The sequence below is a fragment of the Hyperolius riggenbachi genome, chromosome 9, assembly GCF_040937935.1.
Source record: "Hyperolius riggenbachi isolate aHypRig1 chromosome 9, aHypRig1.pri, whole genome shotgun sequence".
NCBI lineage: Eukaryota > Metazoa > Chordata > Amphibia > Anura > Hyperoliidae > Hyperolius > Hyperolius riggenbachi.
This window is the reverse complement of record NC_090654.1, coordinates 198,550,430-198,575,096: the sequence shown is the minus strand read 5'-3', so window position 1 is coordinate 198,575,096 and position 24,667 is coordinate 198,550,430.

The window sequence follows — 24,667 nt, the reverse complement described above, 5'->3', positions numbered from 1 at the left end:
CTGATGGGCATGGTTCTGTAGGTTCTGGTTCTGATGGGTCCAGTCTTGTGGGGACTGATTCTGGAATTCGGTCTTGCCGGGCTGTCCCGGTCATCATGAATTATCAGTCAGACTGTTTTGTTGGAAATTTCAGTTTTGAAAAGCGTCTGGAATCCACTTTTAAAGGCGGGGGTACTGTAATGATCGCTGCTGCAGCAGCTATTACTGGAAGTATTAGTGCTGCAGCTCAGGCAGTTCTGATCTATTTCCATGCAAGTTGCATAGCTTTGTCTGTCTTTCCCTGCTGTCAGCTTGTGACTGATTATCATTCACCTGTGTGGGAATCTGCATGTCTGCTCCCATTGGATGACCTCAGTATAAAGATCTGCTTCCTGCAGGGTTTCCTTGGGTTTTCATAGCTTCAGCTTAAGCCTGTCTTGCTGTCGCTTTAGCCCCCGATCGTGTTTCTTGTTAAAGATACTTTGCTGGTCTTTGCATCATATATTGGTTCATTGCCAATATATATGCATACCAGCACGTTTATTATTTTCCTTGTATTTGTGTTACGTTAATACATCAGTGTCGCTGATGTATACGTACACAAACTGTTTATATCCTGTGTGCAGTTAGTCAGCTTTCCAGCACGTTTTGGTAGGTTGCGCGTACCGTGACCACCCGTGCTGAGGTAGTTACCCTGCTCCTGGTTCTGTTTGTGGATTGCGTTCATCTCTGCGAAGAGATAACGAATCCTTCTGAATCCTGTTCTGTTACCGTTTGTGGATTGCGTTCATCTCTGCGAAGAGATAGCGAATCCTTCTGAGTCCTGTTCCCTGTGTTACTCCATTCTTAGTCAGCGTTCCTGCTTATGTCATATATCGGTTCATTGCCGATATATACATATGTTAGTCAGAAGTTACAAATAGTTTCATTGATAGCTGTAATTGTAATACGCTAGGAAAACATACTTATTGTATATTTATCTGTGTTACGTTCATCTATCTCGATCCTGCTATTTTCTGACTATCCTGTCCTGTCTTTGTGAGGCACGCCATCGCCGCAACGCATTGGCTGCCTCATTCCAGTCTGTCTGGTTTTGGACGCTTGCTGTCGCTAAGTAGCCGCTAGCTAGCAAGCGTTCATTCTGTCTACCTGTCCTGATCTCTTCAGTTCTGATTTGTGCGCTCAGCGCTACTTTGCGCTGAGACGTTATACGAAAGCATTGTTTGTGGCTGTCAGATCTGCACCGGCTCTGTGCGCCACAATCTCCTATTGCAGTCAGTCCTCCCCTCCACTATACTAGGGATAGCCTGTTTCCTGGTGCTAGTGTGTGTACCTCCTCCACGTCAGCTCATGCGTTGCATGCTGACTGTGGAGAATACACCACCAAGCCTCACACACAGTCGCTGTAATATCTCTCTTATCTAATCTAATCTTCTTTCCTTTGTCAGCTCAGGCAAGAATGTGCTGCTCTGCTTGTGATAGGGAGAAGCTATACACACCCTCTCCACGTCCCCTGCAGGCACTGTATGAGTCACAGACTGAGCTTATCTGAGCCAATCACAAACTGGTTAGCAGCCATGTCTTTTGTTTGTAAACACTGCCTAAAACTGACAATTACAAGCCAGGATTGCAGCAGGAGTGGCAGAAACAGCACAGAGGGGCCCAGAAGAACATAATGAATAGAATGGTATGCTTTTTATTGTAAGAATTTTAGAGTACAGATTCTCTTTAAAGCTAAAGTAACCCCGTATTTAAAAAAAAAAAAAGAGGCAGATACTCACCTAAGGAGAGGGAAGGCTCGGTCCTAATGAGCCATCTCTCTCCTCTCCTGGTGCCCCCGGGGCTGCGCTGGCTCCTCCGTTCGCATCCCGCGCTGAGGGGACTTCGGAAGTCTTAGGGACCAGAGTCCTCCCGAAGACAGGCGGCGCACACGCAAGTGCGTCATAGAGGGCGCGCGCGCGTGGGTAGTGTAGAGCGGTCCGTCTTCGGGAGCACTCGGGCTCCCGAAGCATTTCCGGAGCCTCCCTTCGGCCGGGAGACAGCGGTATTTGACCGAAACTGTCAAATACCTCTACGGGGGAGCCAGGACAGCAGTGGGCACCGGGAGAGGAGAGGGAATGCTCTATGGAACCCAGAGCCTCCCTCTCCTTAGGTGAGTATCTGACTTTTTTTTTTAAACGGTTCCCATTAGGTTTAACATGAACCCAAGGTGAAAATAAACTGATTCAATAAACAATTGAATCCATCCTCCTACTCCTAAAAATGACTTTTTCAGACATCACATGGTTTTATTTTATGTATAAACATTTACAAAGTAGATTTAATGTAATATTGTCTCTGCTCAATTGCAGTGTCCACAGCTTTCCAGAGGGAAAATACATAAACGATTGACCTTTTTATCTACCCCTTGCAGTCAGAAGCCCAGTTGTTTGCTTAGGAAAGTGTTTTATAGCTGTAAATTGTTATCAGTGAGGGATGCTATAGAGCAACTGGAGAAAAACTTTCAGATGCATAGCTGGATTTCACTCTTTCTGGCAGGAAAAAAAAGAAAAGGAGCACAGCATAGGCGTCTGTGTTCTTGCCACTGTATATGCACATGTCTATCTTAGGTACACTTTAAAGTGGGTTAAAACGCTGACATAACATTCAAAAAATGTGTTTTCCTACTTTTTATTACCCATACAGTTATCATATTTGCTTTTATACACAAATAATATTGTCTTTCTACAAATTACACATTCCCAAAGTACAGTTTATCTACTCTGAAAGCTGCCAGTCGGTGCAGGTACAGTCCGGCGAGTAGTACTGCACAGGCACATGCTCCAAGCAATGGGAGAGCAATGGGCGGCCGACCATGCATGCGCAGTACTGGAGGAAAATACCAGGGCAGCTATCAGAGGATCCAGGTGGCCTGCAAAGGGGCAATTAGCCTGAAGAGGGCTGGTGGAAGCCCCAGGTATTATATACATATATTTTTTTTTCATCGTCTCAGGCCGCATGGCACCTCTGTTTCTGGCTGATGACCCCATTCAGTTACGTTGAATAGGGTTTCACTGCTTAGTACACAGGAATGCATGCAGCACTGCACTTCCTGGATGCAGTGCTGCGCAACGCATGGCTGGAGACATCAGACAGCATTTATGCACTGTCTGATATCCTTGCAGATTGCACTGTGTTGCATTGCTAAATCAGTAACACATACAGTAACTGTAGATGTGCCCAAACTTTGAGGGGAAACACTGGCTAATTACCATATTTTGAGACTATAAGATGCACTTTTTCTCCTCCAAAAGTGCGTCTTATAGTCTGAATGTGTCCCCTACAAGCAGATGCAGATCTGAGGCAGCAGCAGCGCGATACTGGCATCCCTCCTCTGATCTTCCTGGCACTTGCGGTGGCGGGGCAAGGAAGGGTGATCCCAGCACTAGCTGCAGCCGCTGTTACAAGTCCCCATGCCTCTGTACTTCCTAGTTTACTGGCGCCCCCGGGTGATGCGCATCACACGTCATGAGGGGGCGCCAGTAAACAAGGAAGTAGAGAGGCACCGGGAATCACAACAGCTGCAGCTAACGCTGGGATCGCCCCTCTTTGCCCCGTTCACAGAAGAGATGCTGGGATCACACTGATGTTCTACCATGGAGTGGCCTGCACCAAGAAGCCTAATGCATTAGGGTCATCATAGTGGCTGGAGATGGAGGACACAGAGCATGCGGATTCCCAAATGGACACCTGGATAGGTGGGATCATCCACCCTGTAGTTTTAATATTTAGTTAGTTCAGCTGATGGGGGAAGCAGGGGTTAGTTAAATGTAACTTAGTGCAGTGTAATGTTGCTGGTGGGGGAAGCAGGGGTTAGTGTAATGTAGTGTAGTGTTACTGGTGAGGCATAAGGTGTAGTCTAGCTAGTGGGAGCAGAAGTGTTTAGTGTAGCTGTGCAGTGTAGCTTAGACAGAGACAGAGGGGGGGGGGGGGGGGGAGAAGAGAATGTCTACAAGACACCCCTGCATTATAGATGCACCAGGTTTAGTATATTTTTCCCCTGGTGTTGTCCTCTAAACCTAGGAGCATCACCACTAGTTAGGACATTTAAATAAGCTATTATGTAAATGGAGGTGCTTAAGGGGGTGTGGCCAGAACGAGCAACAAACAATTAACCCTTTGCACACTCACATGCAAATGTTCAAACAAATGCATCCAGATTCACTCATGTTATGGTGTGGTGGCCAATCCATGTGTTAAAAGTGCATCCATCTGAAAATGGCGCCTGCGAATAATGGCGCACAGTGTTGCCGCTAATCCGTTTGCCGCTTATCGCTATTTAACGTTAAAGCCTTATTGTTATTTAGCGTTAAAGCCTTATCGCTATTTAGCGTTAACACACAGAACCCTCTCTGCACCTATCCCTAACCCCTAAACACCCCCCCCCCCGGTGGTGCCTAACCCTAACCACACCTGGTGGTGCCTAACCCTAAGACCCCCCTGGTGGTGCCTAACCCTAAGACCCACCGAGAGGTGCCTAACCGTAAGCACACCCCTGGTGGTGCCTAACCATAAGACCCCCCTGGTGGTGCCTAACCTTAACCACCCCCCTGGTGGTGCCTAACCCTAACCACCCCCCTGGCGGTGTATAGTGGACTGTAACTATACCTAACCCTACTCTCACACAGAACCCTCCCTGTACCTAACCACCCCCTTGGTGGTGCCTAACCCTAAGACCCACCGAGAGGTGCCTAACCCTAAGACCCCCCTGGTGGTGCCTAACCCTAAGACCCCCTACCCCCCCAGTGGTGCCTAACCTTGACAGTGTTACATTAAATCCATTCACCATTTTGCAGTTAAATAACGTCTGCAGTTTGGCTTATGTAGGGCGTTATTGATAAATAACGTTAGTGGGTGCCACTATTGATAAATAACGTTAGTGTGTGCCACTATTGATAAATAACGTTAGTGTGTGCCGTTTTTCTTCTTTTTTTTCCCTGTGCGCCATTATTATGCAGTACTAACGATAAATAGCGATAAGCGTATCTTTTTAATGCGGCGCCATTTTTATGCATAGGCGCTGTGCGCCATTATTCACTGATCCCGTGAAAAGTATGTCTCATGCTCCCTTACCAGCTATTTCAGAAATTGAGCACACTTTTTTTGAACAGGCAATGTATATTTGAAATACCTCTTGCCCAAAATGATAGCTGGTGACTGGTTTTGGCAACAGGTTGTTAAAAACTCTGTACACGCACACTGCTCAGCATCTTGACTTTTATGAAGGAAAGGGGCAAGCCAGCAGCAACAAACAACTACAGTAATAATCACTCGAAAGTGATCTATTCAGCCAGATTGCTGGAAGTGGCAATGACACTAGAGGACAGTAGTCCACACTGTGAATATCCTTCAAAAGACAACTATGGTTAAAGAGTACAGTGAAATATTGGATTGCAAGTAACTTGGCTTAAAGAGACTCTGTAACAAAAATGTCATCCTTTTTTCTACCATCCTACAATTTCCTAAACCTATTCTAATGTGCTCTGGCTTATTGCAGCACTTTCTACTATCACAGTCTCTGTAATAAATCAGCTTATCTTTCCCCTGTCGGACTTGTCGCCCTGTGTCTGGAAGCGTGCCAACTCTCCAGGCCCCTCTATGCACACTCCCATGTGTGTGTTATTTACATAAGCCAGCATCGTCTCTGCTCTCTGATAGCAGTGAGAGAAGAGAGCTGGATAAAAATCCTCCTCTGTTAGGCTGTGAAAGGAGCTGGCTGACACATACTGAGGAGTTACAGACACCGGGCAGAGCTGTCTGCAGGAAGAAACGATCAGCCTGTCACTCTTCAGTGGATGAAAGCTGCAGGGGGAAAGAAACACACAAATGATCTCTTGAGATTCAAAAGGAAAGCTGTATACAGCCTGCTTGAGACGGATGTATTTTCTATGTGTGGACATACTGTACATCAACCTACTTCCTGTTTTGGTGGCCATTTTGTTTGTTTATAAACCAACTTATTAAAACTGTTTTTGACTACTTTTAATGTGGCGGGGAGCAGCGAAATTGTGACAGAGGGGAATAGGAGATGTCCCCTAACGCACTGGTATGTTTACTTATGTGTTATTTTAACAATACAGATTCTTTTTAAGAGTGCTTTGCGAGACTAGCAAAAATGTTTATGACATTTTGACTTGATAAGCAAGCAACGTATTGATATACAAGCACAGTACGTATATATACACATCACATCATCACAGCTGAGACAATGGTTCTTTTCCCTTAAAAGCTGCAGGATTGTACTTCATCTGAGCGTAGGGTCTGTACAATGTCACTGTAATGTCAGGCTTGGCAAGTTATCAGCTCACAGCTCAGCTCCTATGCCCCAATCTATCCCCACCTTCTTCACCCTATGTGGTGTGTCCCCGCTTGAACGGGAGGTGAGGAAACAAAACCTGCCCGACTTCGGTTACACCCAGGCCTTGTAGGTGCAAGGTAGAGGAGCTGAACGTAGAGTGAACTATGTAACTCACCAGAACCTAACAGGAGATAAGCAGAGTCCAGTAACAATCCGAGGTCATACACATACTGTACAATCAGAAATATCGAGGTACACAAGGAGCAGGCAAAATCAAGGTCAGGTAATTCTACGTCAGTCCGGGTAGAGATCAGGCAGAAGGTCGGTTCAGGCGGCAGGCAGAGAGTAGCCAGATTCCAGGCAGAGGTCGGTTCACAGGTAATCAATAAGCAGTAAGGCCCAGTGCACACCAAAACCGCTAGCAGATCCGCAATACGCTAGCGGTTTTGGGAGCTGATTTCAGAGCGATTCTAGGTATGTTTAGAGAGGTTTTCTAAACATACCTAGCGGTTTTGGGTGCGTTTTTGTGTAGCAGATTACACATATTGTTACAGTAAAAGCTGTTACTGAACAGCTTCTGTAACAAAAATGCCTGGCAAACCGCTCTGAAGTAGCGTTTTTCAAAGCGGTTTGCGTTTTTCCTATACTTTACATTGAGGACGAAACGCTTCCGAAAACCGCAAACGCGCAGCAGTAGGCGCGTTTGCGGCTTGGCAAAAACCTCAAACCGCCGGTGTGCACCATCCCATTGCAATACATTAGCCAAGCATTTTTCCAGGCGGATGCGGCCGGCGGATCGCTCCAAAAACCGCTCGGTGTGCACTAGGCCTAAATCACACCCAGCACAAGCACACAGCCAAACTATCACAGGCAATGACAGGAAGCACTCAGCAGGTTTAAATACTTCATGCAACCAATCAGTGGTCGACCACATGCACACAGCAGCCAATCACACGCAGGCAATAATCCTGTTTAAGTGTCAGCTAAAGAGATTAGCTGAGACAGGTAGCAATACATGTTAGCTGACTAACCACTCAGCTGACTAACAAAACCTCCTGACTGTGTGTTAACTATAGCATACTGGTTAAAGAGACTCCGTAACAAAAATTGCATCCCGTTTTTTGTCATCCTACAAGTTCCAAAAGCTATTCTAATGTGTTCTGGCTTACTGCAGCACTTTCTGCTATCACAGTCTCTGTAATAAATCAATGTATCTTTCCCTTGTCAGACTTGTCAGCCTGTGTCTGGAAGGCGTACGTTAAAAAGGGGCGCTGGGAAAAAAGGGCGCGGGGTTTTAAACGATAAGCATGGATAACGTTTAAAAATGTATTGTACTGTATTTCGTTTAAAATTAATGTTTTATAAAGTTATAAATCATTAAATAATGTGCATTAAATCGGCAATTGTAAAAACGTTAATCTTTCGTTTAAATAGTGAAACGTATAATAACGTTTAAATTTTTTTTTACTAAGTAACCCTCCCTGTACCTACCCCTAACCCCTAGACCCCCCTGTTGATGCCTAAACCTAAGACCCCCCCTGTTGGTGCCTAAGTAACCCTCCCTGTACCTACCCCTAACCCCTAGACCCCCCTGTTAGTGCCTAAACCTAAGACCCCACTGTTGGTGCCTAAACCTAAGACCCCCCTGTTGGTGCCTAAACCTAAGACCCCCCTGTTGGTGCCTAAACCTAAGACCCCCCTGTGATAAGCATTATTAAAGTTTCAAAAACATATTGCGCGGTTTTTTCGTTTAAAAATAATGTAAAAAAAAAAATTGTACTGTTTTTCGTTTAAAAATAATGTTTGAAAAAGATATTGTACTGTTTTTCGTTTAAAAATAATGTTTGAAAAAAATATTGTACTGTTTTTCGTTTAAAAATAATATTAAAAAATGTATAAATCATTAAATAATGTGTAATCATGAGAAGCAGTAATAAAACATTAAGCCTCCGGGCGCCGCTTTTAAAACGTTATTTTTCTCCGGCGCCCTTTTTTTCTATCAGGCGCCCATTAAACGATATTTATTATGGGAGTGAATGGCGGCGCCCGATTTGTCCACTAGCCTCCTGCGCCCTTTTTTACTGTTACCGTCTGGAAGGCTGCCAAGTTCTTCAGTGTTGTGGTTCTGATATGAACTCCCCCTTCCAGGCCCCTCTATGCACACTGCCTGTGTATTATTTAGATTAGAGCAGCTTCTCTCTTCTCTCTTATCTTTTACAAGCTGGATAAATCGTCCTCTGAGCTGGCTGGGCTTTCACATACTGAAGAATTACAGACAAGGGCAAAGCTGTTTGCAGGAGAAAAAAGAGCAGCCTGAAACTTCAGTGCATGAGAACTGCAGGGAGAAAGAAACACACACATGATCTCTTGAGATTCAAAAGGAAGGCTGTATACAGCCTGCTTGTGTATGGTTGTATTTTCTATGTGTGGACATACAGTACATTAACCTACTTCCTGTTTTGGTGGCCATTTTGTTTGTTTATAAACAAACTTTTTAAAACTGTTTTTAACCACTTTTAATGCGGCGAGGAGCGGCGAAATTGTGACAGAGGGTAAAAGGAGATGTCCCCTAACGCACTGGTATGTTTTAACAATACAGATTCTCTTTAAGGTTATCACCTCTGATGTGAGAGACAAGGGTTCAATCCCGGCCAGGGCCAGCATTCATTATTTTATATTTATGAAATAAACCCCTATCAGCTGACTATACTGTCAGCTGACACTACCTCTGTCACCTCTTCAGACCATACTGCGGCAGAGAGGAGCAAGACATCCGCCCACCAGTATGCGCAGAGCGATCCCCAGTGCACGCATCACCAGCGGAGAACAGCCGTCAACATGCGGAAGTGGAGGACCCGACGTGACTCTCGTCAGGACAGGAGCGGTCGCATTGTGGGAAACCTCCAGGTGAGTTCCTAATAGTCACATTTCCGTGAACTCCTCAAAAGTAGGCAAAACCAACTGTCATTGGATAAATGTATCCATAAATGAAAAGGCTTAGCCTTTCTGTCACCAATGTTTTGCAATTTTGTACAATAAAAGAAAATAATAATAAAAGGAAAAGAAATATTTAGCACTAATGGTGTGTTGAGGACCCTTTTGTTAATTTTTGTACATTCTGGAATGTACAGTACGTCTGCACCACCTGTATCTGAACCGAGAGAACTGGAGATGGGCCAAATTATTCTGCCGGCAAATACTTTGCAGTGAACCAGCGGTATTCGAAATTCACATTCATCACAATTTTCGCATTTTCCCCATAGACTTTAATGGCAGGCAAGCGGCCGCTGACTTTAGCGGTTAATAGCAAAGCTAGAAACGGACCAGCCTTCCCCTCTCCCCAGGAGCCCTTGTCCAATACATGGACAAGGGGCTCTTCCCCATTTCCGGTGCCCCAGGAGGAGGTGGGGTCGACGGCGCCCTGGGGGTGGTTCATGGTGGCATTGAAGATCAAGTAACTGAAGATGGCAAACAAGTAATTCAAGATCACAAGATTAGAAGGATATTGGCGTGGGACCTTTTCCGAGTATATTGGCGTGGGAACTTTTTCTTAGCAGGTACAGGTAAGTATTTCTGATTAATTAATAAAAATAAAGGACTTTTCTCGTGGTTGTGTTTTTATTTCATTTAACACTTTGTGGAAATGGGTAAGGGGTACTTTGTACCCCTATACTCATTTCTCCTGCAAGAGGGTGGGCATCTGGGGGTCCCCTTCTTAAAGGGGACTCCCAGATGCCACTCTGAACCCCCCTAGGTGTCGTCAACTCCCACCTTCTCCTGGGGCACCAGGTGGGGAAGGGCTTCTTGTCCATGGATTGGACAAGGGCTCTGGGGGAGAGGGGCAAGCTGGGCCACCCCTGTCCCCCAGAGCACCCCCATACCATGGACCATGCGGGCTAGTATAGCTCAGGGTGGGGCTCCGCGTTCTGGCTATCCCAACCTGCATTGGGGACAAGGGGTTAACGTTGCTCAGGAGGGGGGAACCAACGTCATTTTTTTTTTAGTTCCCACATGCTGAACATAAAGAAAATAAATCCAAAAATAGGTAAAGTTGCCAGGGATCTTTATATAGCCAGATTGCGGCTGCATAGCAATCCCTGACCAAAGCGTTGCCACTTCCACAGGGTTTCTAGGTGCGTACGGACCCCCTGGAAACCCCGTCTTGAAATTCATTGCTCTTTCTTTTGATATATGTAAATTTACACTACCATTAGGTTTGCTAAATTATCTGTCATTTACCGCAGTTACATGTATACTTTTTTTCCTTTGAAACTTTAAAATCGATTTTCTCTAAAACTATAAGGTCTTTTTGAAAACATTTTTTTCCTGTAGTCACTGCCTCCCTCCATACACCCTGAAAAATTAGTGTAAGTAAGGGAGCTTTGCTATTAACCACTAAAGTTGGTGCCCATTCGCCTGCCATTGAAGTCTATGGAGATTCGCAGATTTAACAGATTTGCAGATTTTTGCAGAGATTCCGATACGAAATTCGCAAACCCAAAATGTAATATTTGGCCCATCACTACCAGGAGGTTGGTAGCGGTTCATTCACTGTGTCTGTCATTGGATAAGTTCCTTGTTAAAACTACAGAAAAAAAAGGTTGGGGCGAGCCAACAGATAGCAATGGTTCTGTTAGTTATAATGAAAGCATTTTTTTTACCTTTTTACTCTATACAGTACAGTACGTACTTTGTATTAAATATTTTTCTATGAATGTTTTTTTGGATTGTGGAACAAAACATCTGAGTTTCCATCCTTATGTGTAAATTCGCTTTGATATAAGAGTGCTTCGGATTACAAGCATGTTTCCGGAATGAATTATGCTCGCAAACCAAGGTTCTACTCAGCTTCCAGTGTAAAATGGAGAACCTGCAATGTAAAGCTCACTATTATTGCTGCAAGAATCAGCGGGTGATAGGGTTAATCTCTCACCTGTTCTTCCATAATTCATTAATGACAGAAACTCTATGCCCTGCCCCTTCTCCCCCTCCCTCAAAGCAAAGATGCTGTGGCATTTTTTTCTAAAGTCTTCCAAAGCTATGTGGTCACCCCCACCTGCTTGCCGCGGCAGCCTGATTGGCCCCTGCCAAGATGGGGGAAGGCTACAGCAAGCAGGTGATAGTGGCCACAGAGCTTCAGAAGACTTTGGGGAAACATGGATGCAGCGGTCTTACAGATGGAGGGAAGGCGGAGTTTCTTTCCTTAACCAATTACAGGCGAGAGAGTTAGTAATTATCCCTGCCGATGCTTGCAGCAATAATTGAGTTGCTTACATTGCAGGCACTCTAGTATAGACTGGAAGTAGTCCAATCGTTTTGACTGTGCAAAATATAAAGTGGGAACATAGGTTAAAGACATATAAGAGCTAAGCAGAGAGCAGAAAGCAGATTTGACCGAGTAGGAGAAAAGCTGGAGGTTGGCACTGCAGTGGCATAGCATACAAAACTCTATATGTAGGACATGCAGTGGATAGAGATGGATTTCAAGCACACCCCTTCTCAAGAACCTCTTCAGCGTGCTCTAGCCATAGAATATGGGTCAAAGTAAATGAAGATGGAAGGAAAGCTGGCACTGCTGCAAATGTTCAATGTATTGCTTTAGATTTCAAAAAAGTGCAAAAAGTATAATATTAAAAAAGCTGCAATTGGTGGTGCACATACCAAGTGAGAAGAGGCGTTGATGGTGGTGGGTGCAGGGCACAGGATGCCTGACGGCCGTTTTGCGCTAAACAGCGCTTCTACGGCGGCTCATTTACTTAGAAAGCAGATTTGGACAGGGTCACTTTGTAGATTCTGATATCAATGGGGTTCAAACCAGTGTAAAGGTGCCCATTAACGGTACAATTTTTTTTTTCACCAAATGCGACCTTTCGATGCCATTTTTACAATTGAATTGTATCGAAAATTTGCCATTTATGAGGGCAATCGATAATGAATTATTCTTTGGTCGATTGCTAAATAGGATAAAATCAATCCGAAAGTTGGATTTCATGATCGAATTTGAAGAGAGAATTGTTCAGTAAATGTGAACAATCGATAATTGCCTTCCAATTAGTTACGATCATTCAAATCGCATGAAAAGATCGCATTTAGTGAAAAATTGTACCGTTAATGGGCACCTTAATGCACTTCTTTACAGTCTCTCAACCACAACCTAAAGAATTGTGACAAGACAAAATACAGTACATTGCTGCTAAAGATGTTGGGGCTATATAAATACTAAATAATAATAATAATAAAATAATACTTTCCATTCACTATTAAACCTGAATATTTTCAAGAACCTTACTGGAAGCAGATCAGAGTATTTTATAATTTAGCAGTCTAAATAAGAGCTTATTGATGTTTTCATTTTAGGTTGCTGGATCTGTAATACATAGAGTTAGTAAATATTGCAGAATCCTCTTTGCACACAGACACAGAGATGATAACCTCTGTCTCATTTTCCATCCTTTCCCTCCCAGAAGGCATTGCTCTTGTTTGCCTGGCACAGGAGCAGCTGTGTAGAGAGCAGAGTAAGTGTCCCAGGTGACCCCGCTTTATAAGAGTGTCTGTGCTGCAGTGTCAGTAGGGACCAGCGATCATATTTTCCCACAGTTGCTCTTTCTCTACCTCTCTGTTAGCTTTTCTCAAAGCACTGATGAATTTCTGCTGGTGAAATACAAACAACAGAGTGATTATTTTCCAAACATGCCTAGCCATAGATCAGCCTTCTGCTTATTAAATGCATGAAGTGTGAAATATATCATAGTGTGCAATGTTCATTGTTTTGTGCAGTGCAGATAAACTATATTTGCAGTCTTCATTTTTGTATTACCTGTCTTGCTGGATTTTGCAAAACTGATTTCCTGTTTGAATATCAAACGTTGCCTGGTTAGACTAAATGGCAGTCTGTGAACTATCCAAACTCCTCCTCATCACATCATCATCCACACAAGGTTGTTGGGGAGTAGCTGGATGGGGAGACCAACTAGTCTTTTATTATCATCACAGAGCTGACCCTGCCCACCTCTGTGCTGCTGCTGGCAGATTAACACTTTGTAGTTAGCACTGCAGCTATAGCTCTGCAGTCTCTCATTACTTCCTGTGTAGTACATCCCTTTCCTGTGTGTCATAAAGCATTGTACTCACACCCTACCCAGTATGTTTAGATAGTGAGAAATGGTAACTTGTTGCAGATAGTGCAGGGGGGATGAGAGGTACACAGTGGCGTTGGTTAGGACTCTTACCTTGCAGTCCCAGTCAGGGCACTAACTGCAAGGAGTTTGTATGTGTTCCCCATGTCTGTGTGGGTTTCCTTCAGGCACTCTGGTTTCCACCCACATCTCCAAAACATATAGATAAGTTAATTGGCTGCTTCCCCCTAAATTGCCCCTAGACTATAATTCATACACACCTACACGATACATACCTAAATATATGACTATGATAGGATTAGATTGTGAGCCCCTCTGAGGGCCAGTTAAGTGGAACTACTAGAACACTGGCTAATGTATGAGTACTAAATAATAATACACATAGCTTTTATAATCACACTGGGGAAGGTGTGGTAATGTGTGGGATATTCCTTTAACCTTGAGGAACCATACTTGAATATGGCAATAAACAAAAGGCCAGATGTCAGAGCATTAACTAATTTTACGTTGATTAAACATATAACAAATTTAATTAACTTGAACTGCAAAGGCAGAAAATATTCTTCTCAGAAGAAGATCTTGTTTTACAGTCTTATAAGGTGAGAAAACACACTTCTCCGTCCAGTATAAGGCAGTGTCTCACAATCTCACAGCAAGCAATGCGGGATATTCTTCTTTATCTCTTATACCTAGAATATTTACCAGTTAACCCCTTCCTGCGACTGAAAATATAATAGCAGTAGCAACCTGGCTTTGCAATACAACCCTGCCAGTCGGGTTCCACTGGGCATGCATGGCCTGGCCATGTAAGTGCCCCCATTGCCGGGAGGGTTCTGTGCCTCTGCAGATATTACAGCAGTGAGGGCGTGCGCACTGCCGGGCTAACAGAGTGGCAGAGGAGGGCGGCACGGGAGGCAACAGTTTACATAGGGCTGGGGGAAGCCTCAGGTAAGTATCCATTATTTTTCTTACTTTGTCTCAGGTACCCATTATGATTAAGATATTTAAGTCTGTGTGGAGACACTGGGGAGTGAGTGAGAGACTTGAGAACTGCAGCCAGACGCAACTTGGTAAACTGGAGTCCTGTCTGTGGGTGGTGGGGTGTCTGGCTCACTGTTTTCCCTAATCCCAGATGGTCCTCTCCTGAGGTATCCCCATCCTTTCCCCTGCACACAGCTATACTTGGGGGTCACTGGTGGCCACTAGATTTTTCTCCTCCCTCAGGACAAGCTGGCATTCTTTTCACAGGTCCTCTCTCCCTTCAGCTCTCTTCCTGCCAACCACGTGACAACCTTCTTTCCTCTTCCTGATTAACTCTCCTCCCTTTGCTTAAACCAACTTTTTTGTCCAGAAACAAACAGGCATGCTCTGAGAGCTTACCCCCTTCCTGCCCACAGAGCGTTAAAAGTATACCTGAGATGAAAAGAAAAAAAAAACATACATACCTGGGGCTTCCTTCATCCCCCTCCAGCTTAATCGATCCCTTGGCACCATCCTCTGCCTCCTGGATTTACGTAAGGCCTCCGGCACATGAGCAGTGCAGCCGCGTGCCCCCATCTCACTAAGGTGGCCAGGAGAGTTCTGCGCCTGTGCAGTACTACTGCGCAAGTGCACAGACGCAGAACTCTCCTGGCCAGTGACGGGAGCACGGCAGGGTAGGCGTGCGGCCAGGTATGCGCAGTAAGCCCTGACTGGCCAAAGATACCGGGAGCCCTTACAGAAGATCCAGGAGGCAGAGGACGGTGCCAAGTGAGCGATCAGGCCAGAGGGGGCTGGAGGAAGCCCCAGGTATGTATGAATCTGTTTTTTCATTTCATCTCAGGTTCCCTTTAACCCTTAGCATGCAGTAGTAAGTAATTATTTCATTTATTGTCGCACACATATATCCATTTAAGCACCACTGTTATTATCGAGGGGGTTACAAGAGTATACCTCCTCCCCCCCCCCCACACACACACTCGCTCTGCAGAGTATTAGCAGCAACAAAGCACACTCACCTGTCCAGCCAATGTTCCCTCCTGTGTGTTTCCATCATCTCCCAGTGCCCGTACTCAGTGACCTGGTGGTGTTATGTGAGTCGGTACATGTCGCCAGGTCATGGGGTGCTCAGCAACAGAGCAGCTTCATGTATGTCATTGTGATACTGGCAGCGTATAATGTTTTTTTTTCTTAGGGAATTTGAAGTTACAGTTTCAATAACAGCTCAAGTATTGACATCCATTCTCACTGATATGACTTCACTCAATCTAATATGCCATCACATTTAATCAATAAAAGTCATGGCTTGTTTTGCCTTTCTCTTCCCTACCTGAAGTATACATTTCCTCCATCAGCTCAAGCAGCCTTCCAATAAGAACAATTTGCAGAGGGGATAATGGGATGCCATTAATGAAGTAATTAGGTGAGACCCCCCTAAGTGAGTTTAAATACATTGGATGATTGACCGTCGAGGCGACTGCAACGTTAATTTCATATTAGAGTGTAACACATGCTGATTAAGGCAATCATCAGTGATTTGCTTTCCAACCTTCCAGAGAGCTTTTCTCTTGTATGAGCAGGAAGCAATGCTGTTAAAAGACACCGAGGCCTAAAAAACAGCTCTGCTTTCTAAGAGCACCAGGCTTCTAAGACCACTACAAAACCCAAACTACAGGAATACATCATATGACCAAAATGCAGCTATTTTTCCTGTATTGCATTTGGAATATTATGAAAGGCATGCGGATGATAACTCAGAGCCTAGACTGATGTGCAAACAAAATGTAGTTTATGTATTTTGAAATGTCTGTGTCCTACAAAAGTTATAAGTGGTCAAATCCCAAACACTCTCGATGGCCATTTTAATGATTCAGGAGGTAATGGGAGAAACAGATTATAGCTAGCCATACTCAGAAACAGCAAACTTAAAGAGGAACTTCAGCCTAAACAAACATACTGTCATTAAATTACATTAGTTATGTTAATTGAAATAGATAGGTAATATAATCTCTTACCCACCCTGTTTTAAAAGAACAGTCAAATGTTTGATTTCATGAGGGCATCCATCTTTTTGGTTGAAAGGAGGTGACAGGGAGCATGAGACACAGTTCCAACTGTCCTGTGTGCTGATCACCCCTCCCAGTTGCTAGGCAACGTGAATAACAACATAGGAAATCCCATCATGCTTTGCACAGCATCAGGGAAAAAAGCCCGGGCAGTTTACTTTGATGGGGGGAGCTTAGCTAAAAATGCAGCTAAAAATGATGCTTTGGTAAGAAAAACAAAGTTCTGATGCTGTGAAACTGTTAAAGAAACACCAAGCCTTTTCAGTTCTGCTGAGTAGATTTTTAGTCTGGAGGTTCACTTTAATGTCAATGCATGTCAGTAGGTATCTACTGGGCATTAAAGTGTACCTGTAAGAAAAAATTGCTACTGTGGGGTACTCACTTGGGGGGGCTTCTGGATCCTAGAGAGACTTCCCCATCGTCTTCCATCAGCCTTCTCCAGTACTGGGACCCCCCAAAAGCCGCTTGTCCACTAGCACGGACCCACTCGGATTCTAGTGGAAAGAGCCGAGCCCAATCAGGCCCATTCTACTGGGTCCGAGCCGCCTGCGCAGTGGCACAGACCCGATTGGGGTCAGTTTTTTTCCACCTCTCTCTATAGAACAGTATATACTACTTGACAAGAAGTGCTCATTTTACATCTACTGTCTGAAACAATCTGTACATAGTGACAAACAAAATAAACATGAACAAGTTTTACAAGATTGTTATGGCTGACAAATGACTGACTGTACAGAAAACAGCAAAACACACACAGGTGTATGGCCCAGCACAGTCAGCTTTGGTTGATGATTTGGACATGAATAAAGCTGGCATGATGGGCGCCATGATTGTTGACATTCAATCACAAGAGATAGGATAGTCAGTACAGTACTAAGTTCTAAAGGCTTTTCAGCAAGATTGAACATTTGTAACAGCGGATGAGACTTGCAGGTTGGTTCAATATTCTTTATTGCGCTGTTTAGCGAGCGGTAAATTGTGGAGCCCGAGGTAAATGTTACACTTGCACGCTACGCAAACTGCCAGCAGAGAAGCATGTGCTTTTAAGGTGCGCCAGCTCGTTGTTAATTACGCATGCTAGTGCAGCACCGCAACCGCGATAGTTGACTAGCGCAACCGCTACTATGTTGACGCAACCGCTGTGTTTCGATCCTGATTTTTGCCATTCTGCCCAGTGCTTAGCAACATGTATCTTCCAGAATCGTTCACCACCACACTTCTGTGTACCCTGCGGAAACGAAAAACGCCACACGGTCTGGAAGTGCTGCTGAAGCAGACATATGCTTATCTGCAAGCTGGCAGAAAAACATTTGGAATAACATGCTGGGCAGCTGCGGGGGCGGTTAGTTCAGACTTCCGTGAGTTGAACTTAGAAAAAAAGATGGACTTTTAACAGTAAGTATACGTTTTTCAATATAAACATTGCAACCTCAGCCCCACCTCCCCTTTCCCTTTCCACCTCCTTCCTGTGTCAGACCTACCTGTGTCAGACCTAGTATTATGGACCTACACATGTAAAAAACAAAATAGGTCTACTTAAAGGACATTCAACTTGAAAACAGTGTGCTTGACTTTCTCACGGTACTCCTGCCACAGAGCCTTAAATGGAATTGTCCCTGAAGACACGATTAAGCCTTTATCTTTTCTTATGTATACATGGAAAGTGCTTCTCTGACTGATCTATCCTCTGGAAACGGTAGTTGTATCTGTTTGGTTCCGGTTACTGATCCTGACAGGGTTCATTTAATTAGAAACAGACTCTCTTATTTTGCCTTAAAATAATTAAAACAAACCTGAAGCGGAAAAAAAACAACTTGATGATATAATGAATTGTATGTGTAGTCACTGGTCACTGGTCGCCGGCTAATCGGAGGTCTGACGCTGGCTGCTGGCATCTGCCTATTACATAATAGGCAGCAGTGACGGCTGGGGGGGAGGAGGAGGAGGAGGGCTTATGACCGGGTGGGGGTCTGCCCCATTTTGCACCTATGTACGGACGCCCATGTGCCTTAGGGCACTCCCACCATACATGCCAAATATTTCCAGTTAGATTTCACCACCTAAAACATGAAGCAGAATTGTTGGGATTTATCTGATGCATTCTTAGAGGAGTCATTTATGAGCGATGGAGCAGGCGAAAATAAGTCTCCAACATAGAATAGTACATGCTTCCCATAGAAAGGGTGGAGCAACAATGTGCCCATCTAGCTACTGATAAAGTTACACCCGGCTCAGCTTCCCAACCCAAAATGACCCCAGGCTTTGTTGTATACTCGCCCTGAGAGAGTGATTAAGAAACGAGACTATGCCCCTCTGAAGAAGGGAGTTTTTGTACCACGTTTATTATTTTATGAGTTTATTTTCGCTTCTGATTTGCTTAAAATGCAACTCTCTTTCATGTTGGTCTTGAGCTTCTGCATGTGACTTATTCTTTATCCTGGGCTCAAACAGAAGCTTAATCTTGGCAGTAAAGTATATATATTCATATTCATTATATTCATGGCAAAATGTATTTTTTTCTTCATGGAAAATAATAATGGAACTCAGTAATGCTGACACGTGCTCCATTGATTCATATGAAGTGTGATTTTTTATTTTTTTTTTATTTTTTAGTGACAGGTCCGCTCAGAGCTATGTGTGTGACATTAAATGAGACTAACCCAAAGTTGAACTAAGATTGTGAGGCTTTGTGGGCTACTTCATGAGCGCACACGAGTGGAAAAGCAAACTAATAAGGCACTTCACGTGCTGAGGTGTTCTTGCGGGTTTGGAGGGGGTAGGAAAAGATTTGGCGTACACTGGCAGCAATTTCCCTAAGCTGCATGAGCTGATAAAATCCCAGCTGTGGAATATGAAAGGCAACCGAAGACCAGGCTGGCGGTTCCTCTCCTGGGGAACGTTAGATATTGAAAATTCTTCCTAACTAAGGAGAGTTGTGTTAATTTGCCTATACGGCAATAGAGGAGAGATTCTCCAGGTGCTCACACTTGTTCACAGCTCCCTCCGGGCTTGATAATCACTTTCTGATATTCTTATTTTTATTCTTATTTTCAAATGAGGAGTGACACCTGAAAACGAAGAGTGCTAACGAAGCAATGCTCCCCTGCCTGCTAACGAGAGACCTTTGTACTCATCTTTTAGGGGATGGGGCGCACAGTGGAAATTCAGATCCTGGTATAACCAGGCAGTGGGATCACAAGGGACTGCTGCACCTGAGCTCACAATCAGAAGGATTACACAGTAGCTAATAGCTTCATTAGTGAGCAACCCCCAAGGGAAAGGCTGATACAAAAGAAAAACACCATATGAAAACGGCCTGATGTTTGTCTAGAAAAAAACAATGGGCTTTTTGTTGTTGCAAGATATGTACTGATTTGTGCCATACCTCAAGGGTTCGTATAATAATATTGACACGTATGATGCAACACACAGTGCAATCAGACCTTAAACAAACTGCTAGAGAAAATACTGGCATAGATTTCTGGAACAGATGATGGACACAGGTTTGGTCAGTATGTGGCATGTATTGCTTTGGATAGTATACTGATTAAAGACACCACCTTTAACACAGAACACCTTTTGTTGAAATCCTGGCTAGAGCCATGACTATTTTGCAAGGCTGACTATCCAGTCAGTCCTTGCAAAATAGTCACTGATAATCCAGGGTGGCCTACTGAGCAGCTCTCAAGAGCTTTGAGTCTGACAGGAGAAAAACGCTATAGTATTAAAGTTATTATTTTCACTTGCATCATTTTTTTCAGGCCAATATGCCGGTGCAAGTGATCTAATAACCATCAACATTCCAACTTTCATTTCATTGGTCAAAAGGGTAAAAAGGCATGTTGGAAAATCTGAAGCTGGCATGAGGACTGACATCTGCATAGTGTCTACTACAGAAAGTGGGTCCAATGCAAGTGGTTCAGTTGGATTTCTGCCAAAATCCAATTCAAGGTGGCCACACATGACACTATAAAAATATTTGATTTTTCCCGTTTTTCAATAAAACCATTGGTTGTTCCAAGGTAATTGAAAGTTGTTGTATTTTTATTTTTAATCAACCAGGAAATCTGAATTTAGTGTTTTCTTACATATCGATCGTGAGTGGTAAATATTGCTGATACTGTAAGGGATCGCTCCTCTCGGCCACAGTATGGTCTAAGGCGGCGACAAAGGTAGAGCCAGCTGACTCTTAGGCAGGGGTTTATGTAATAAATAATAATATGTGGATGCTGACCCTGGCTGGGATTGAACCCTGGTCTCTAACATCAGAGGCAATGCTCTTAACCACTATGCTATAGCTGACACACAGTCAGGATGTTTTGCTGGTTAGTACTGGTTACTCAGCTGATATGTACTGCCACCGATGTCAGCTGATCTCTCTCTCAGCTGATACTTAAACAAGATTAAGGCCTGCGTGTGATTGGCTGTTGTGTGCATGTGACCGGCCACTGATTGGATGCTGTCAGTATTTAAACCTTGCTGTGACAGTTGCATATTGCCCGTGATAGCTCTAGCTTGCTGGTTGCTCTGTACTGGGCTGGCTTGTTGTGTTGGATTACCTGGATTTTGACCTCTGCCTGTTATTGGACCTTACTTGCCTGCCACCTGAACCGACCTCTTGCCTGGATTATCGCTATGACTGTTTGCTGCCTGGTTTGACCTCGGATACGTTTTTGACCTCTCTTTGACTAGCCCTCCTGTACTGCAATATATCTGATCACCTGTGTATGACCCTGGACTGTTACTGGACTTTGCTAACTCGAAATCCTTGTTTGGCCTGGAAGTTTATTCGCTCACCCTGCATCCAGCTACCTTGCACACTAAAGGCCTGGGTGTAAGCGAAGTCGGATAGGTGTTGTCTCCTCACCTCCTGTTCAAGCGGGGACGCGCCACATAGGGTGAAGCGTGTGGAGGTAGATTGGGGCATTGGAGCTAATTCGTAGGTGGATATTCCTACAGGCCTGACAGATACATTTTTCAAAAGATTGAACGGTGTAGAATAGATATCGATTGTGAGTGGTGGATATTACTGATTCAATACACACATTAGTATGGAGCAAAAAAAATCTACAGGTGCTCACCGTTATATATAAATAAATAATCAACATCAATAAGTATGAAAAGGATATAAATTTATTGAAAACTACTGTATCACTGAATTTTAAAAACATCATAAGATGGCCATCCCCTCTCGCTGGCTCACACCATGCACAACCTCAAACATACCACTGGCCAGTAAGATGAAAAAAACAAAGGTGGTGAGCTCACAGTAAGTGGCCAAAAAAAAAAATGATGGTAGTGCCGAGCAGTGCACACTAAGACAGACTGGGTAAGTATAGATTATTCACAGCAGCGGAGAGGTCAAGCAGCAGCAATGTAGAGAATCCATAGTGCAAAGCAGCAAATGCAGGCATGCAAATGTTCAATACTGGTTAGCCGGCTAAACTGACACAGTCCCACATAGGACAAATGGGCTACATAGACGTGATATCTCACCACTCCACCGACATCAGGATAGGAGCTTGAGCGGTCCACTGGTAGCGATTCAGGCCAGTATCACAGCTGAAGATGCAGTTCAGATTGTGAAGGCACCAGCCAAGCAATGGATGGCAGTGACTGCATGTTTCCTCCGGCTGCAGAAAGTGATGGCTGCCGCCGCTGTGTGTGGGGTCAGTCACAGCTTTGGAGTCCTGCTCGGAAGGGCAGCGGATGGATGCTGCGGGATGAGACAGCGTCTCATGAAAGCACGTCCTTTCCATGTTTCGCCGTTCTCACTGCATCATCAGAAGGCGTGCCTCGCAATGGATATTACTGATACATTTTTCAAAAGATTGAACGGTGTAGAATAGATATCAGTTGGGAGTGGCAGATATTTCTGATACATTTTTCTGAAGATTGAATGGTGTAGAATACATGTTATTTATTTTTTATATAAAGACCCAAGCAATTTTTTGGGGAGTTTTCAATCACTTTTTTCTTAACTGGGGAAAAATTAAGCGCAGACCTTGTAATACATTGGTCAGATTTCTCAAGGTGAAAACAAAATATAAAAATATATGGTTTGTGGCCACCTTAACATTGAGTGGACAAGGTAACAGATTCAATCACATCAAGTCTCAATGAAGTGATCCTTAGTAATTTCATCATTTAAATTTTATAACCTACTCGGAAGAGCCTATGAGCCCAATCCAATTCACTTTTCCTCTTAAGTTTTATCTTAGGAGATAATTTTTAATTTTCTGTTTAAAATAACTTTTCAGCACTCTGCAGTTGAAAAAGTACAAAAAATAGGTAAAAAAAAGTATTGCCAAATAGGCATCATATTAATATGATGTGAAAATATTGAAAATATCACCTAGGAGAAAACTTGAAAAAAATAAATAAATTGAATAAGGGCCTATGGCCTTGTTCATATTACAAGTCGCTAGTGCAATCACAAGCGCTGAGCGATTTGTTGAGCGCTTTTAAAGGCGCATTTCACTTACAAAAGCGCTTTTCTAAGCGCTTTTGTGGAGCTGTGATTTTTTTTTTTCACTCTTTCACCCGGAAATGAATAAATACAATATATTTATTAATAAAAGCGCTCTGGAAATTGCCATTCAAATCGCTTTTTCAAGCGATTTGCGATTTCCCTATATTTTGTATTGAATCACAAACGCTCAAAAAATGGTACAGGAGCCGCGTGTGTGTTTCAATACAAAGCGGAGTCTAATAATACTAGCTCATACCCTGTTTATTTTTGTGTTTTGAATAAAAACTTTTCCAGTTTTCCAGGACCTGGAAAACCAAGCGGGGCCAGTGGTTGCAGGGATCCGCAACCCACTTTTGTGAATATAACTGCATATACTTACAATTCCCCATTTATTAATAATACTACACCATCGGGCTCCTGGTCTCCCTTATCACGCAGGTATTCTTGAGTACAAGGCTACTACAAGGATCACTGAAACCTTCCTATAATGAACTGCTGTAATCAGCTAACAACAACATATTTTAAAGAGTACTGAAAAAAAATCACCAAATGTCCCACAGGCTGGGTTCACATATGCCATAGCGTTAAAATGCTGCGTTTTATGTCATGTTTTATGCTAATGTTGTGTACGTTTTTTGTGCGTTTTAACTGCGAGTTTGGTGCGTATGCAATGCGTTTTTTATCATGCGTTTTGCATGCATTTTAATGCGTTTGAGGTTTGCATATACAAAACAAGTATGCGTTTTCCATGCATTTTTATTTTTCCATTTATGCAAATCACTTGGAAGACAACAGGAAGCAAAAATACAGCAAAAAAAAATATTTTTGGGGAAATAAAGATAAAAACTCATGGAAAATGCATGAAAAATGCATAACACTGCGTTCTAATTGACTTTCATTATGTGGGTTTGGGCAGCTTTCATGCATAATATGCAACAGAACCAGCATTTTTGAAAACGCATAGAAAATGCATATGCGTTTTTATATGAGTTTTTTCCTGCGGCCCATAGACTTCCATTAGCAGCAAAAATGCAGCGTTTTACGCAATACTAGTGTTTCTGCTATGTGTGCACCCAACCTCAGTACAGCTCAAAATCCAATATCTAGGACCATTTGTTGGGGGGGAATGTTCGGTCACCTACCAGTATGTTTGTGGAATATAGAAGGAAACTTGAGTGGCCTGAGTGAGAAGAACCACATTTACACTGGCTGACCATACAAACTCCATGGGCGTGATTCACTAAGACAAATAGCATGCCTCATCCGAGTTAACATGCCTTATCAGAAATAACACGCCTTATCCAAGTTAACACACATTATCAGGGATAACACACCTTATCGGAGTTAACACACCTTATTAAAGTTAACATTCCTTATCAGAGTAGCATAGCGAGCGCTACAAACTTATGCCTGTTAATTGGCAATGACGAGAGCTCCACTCGTCTTGCCCTGAGCCCCTGCGGGTTCGTAGCGCTCGCTATGCTACTCTGATAAGGTGTGTTAACTTTGATAAGGTGTGTTATCTCTGATAAGGCATGTTATCTCTGATAAGGCATGTTAACTTGGATAAGGAGTGTTATCTCTGATAAGGCGTGTTAACTTGGATAAGGCATGCTATTTGTCTTAGTGAATCAAGTCCCATGGGATTTCAAAGGGAGCATCTAGTGTTAATAAATGAAAAACATGTAGCCACTATGCC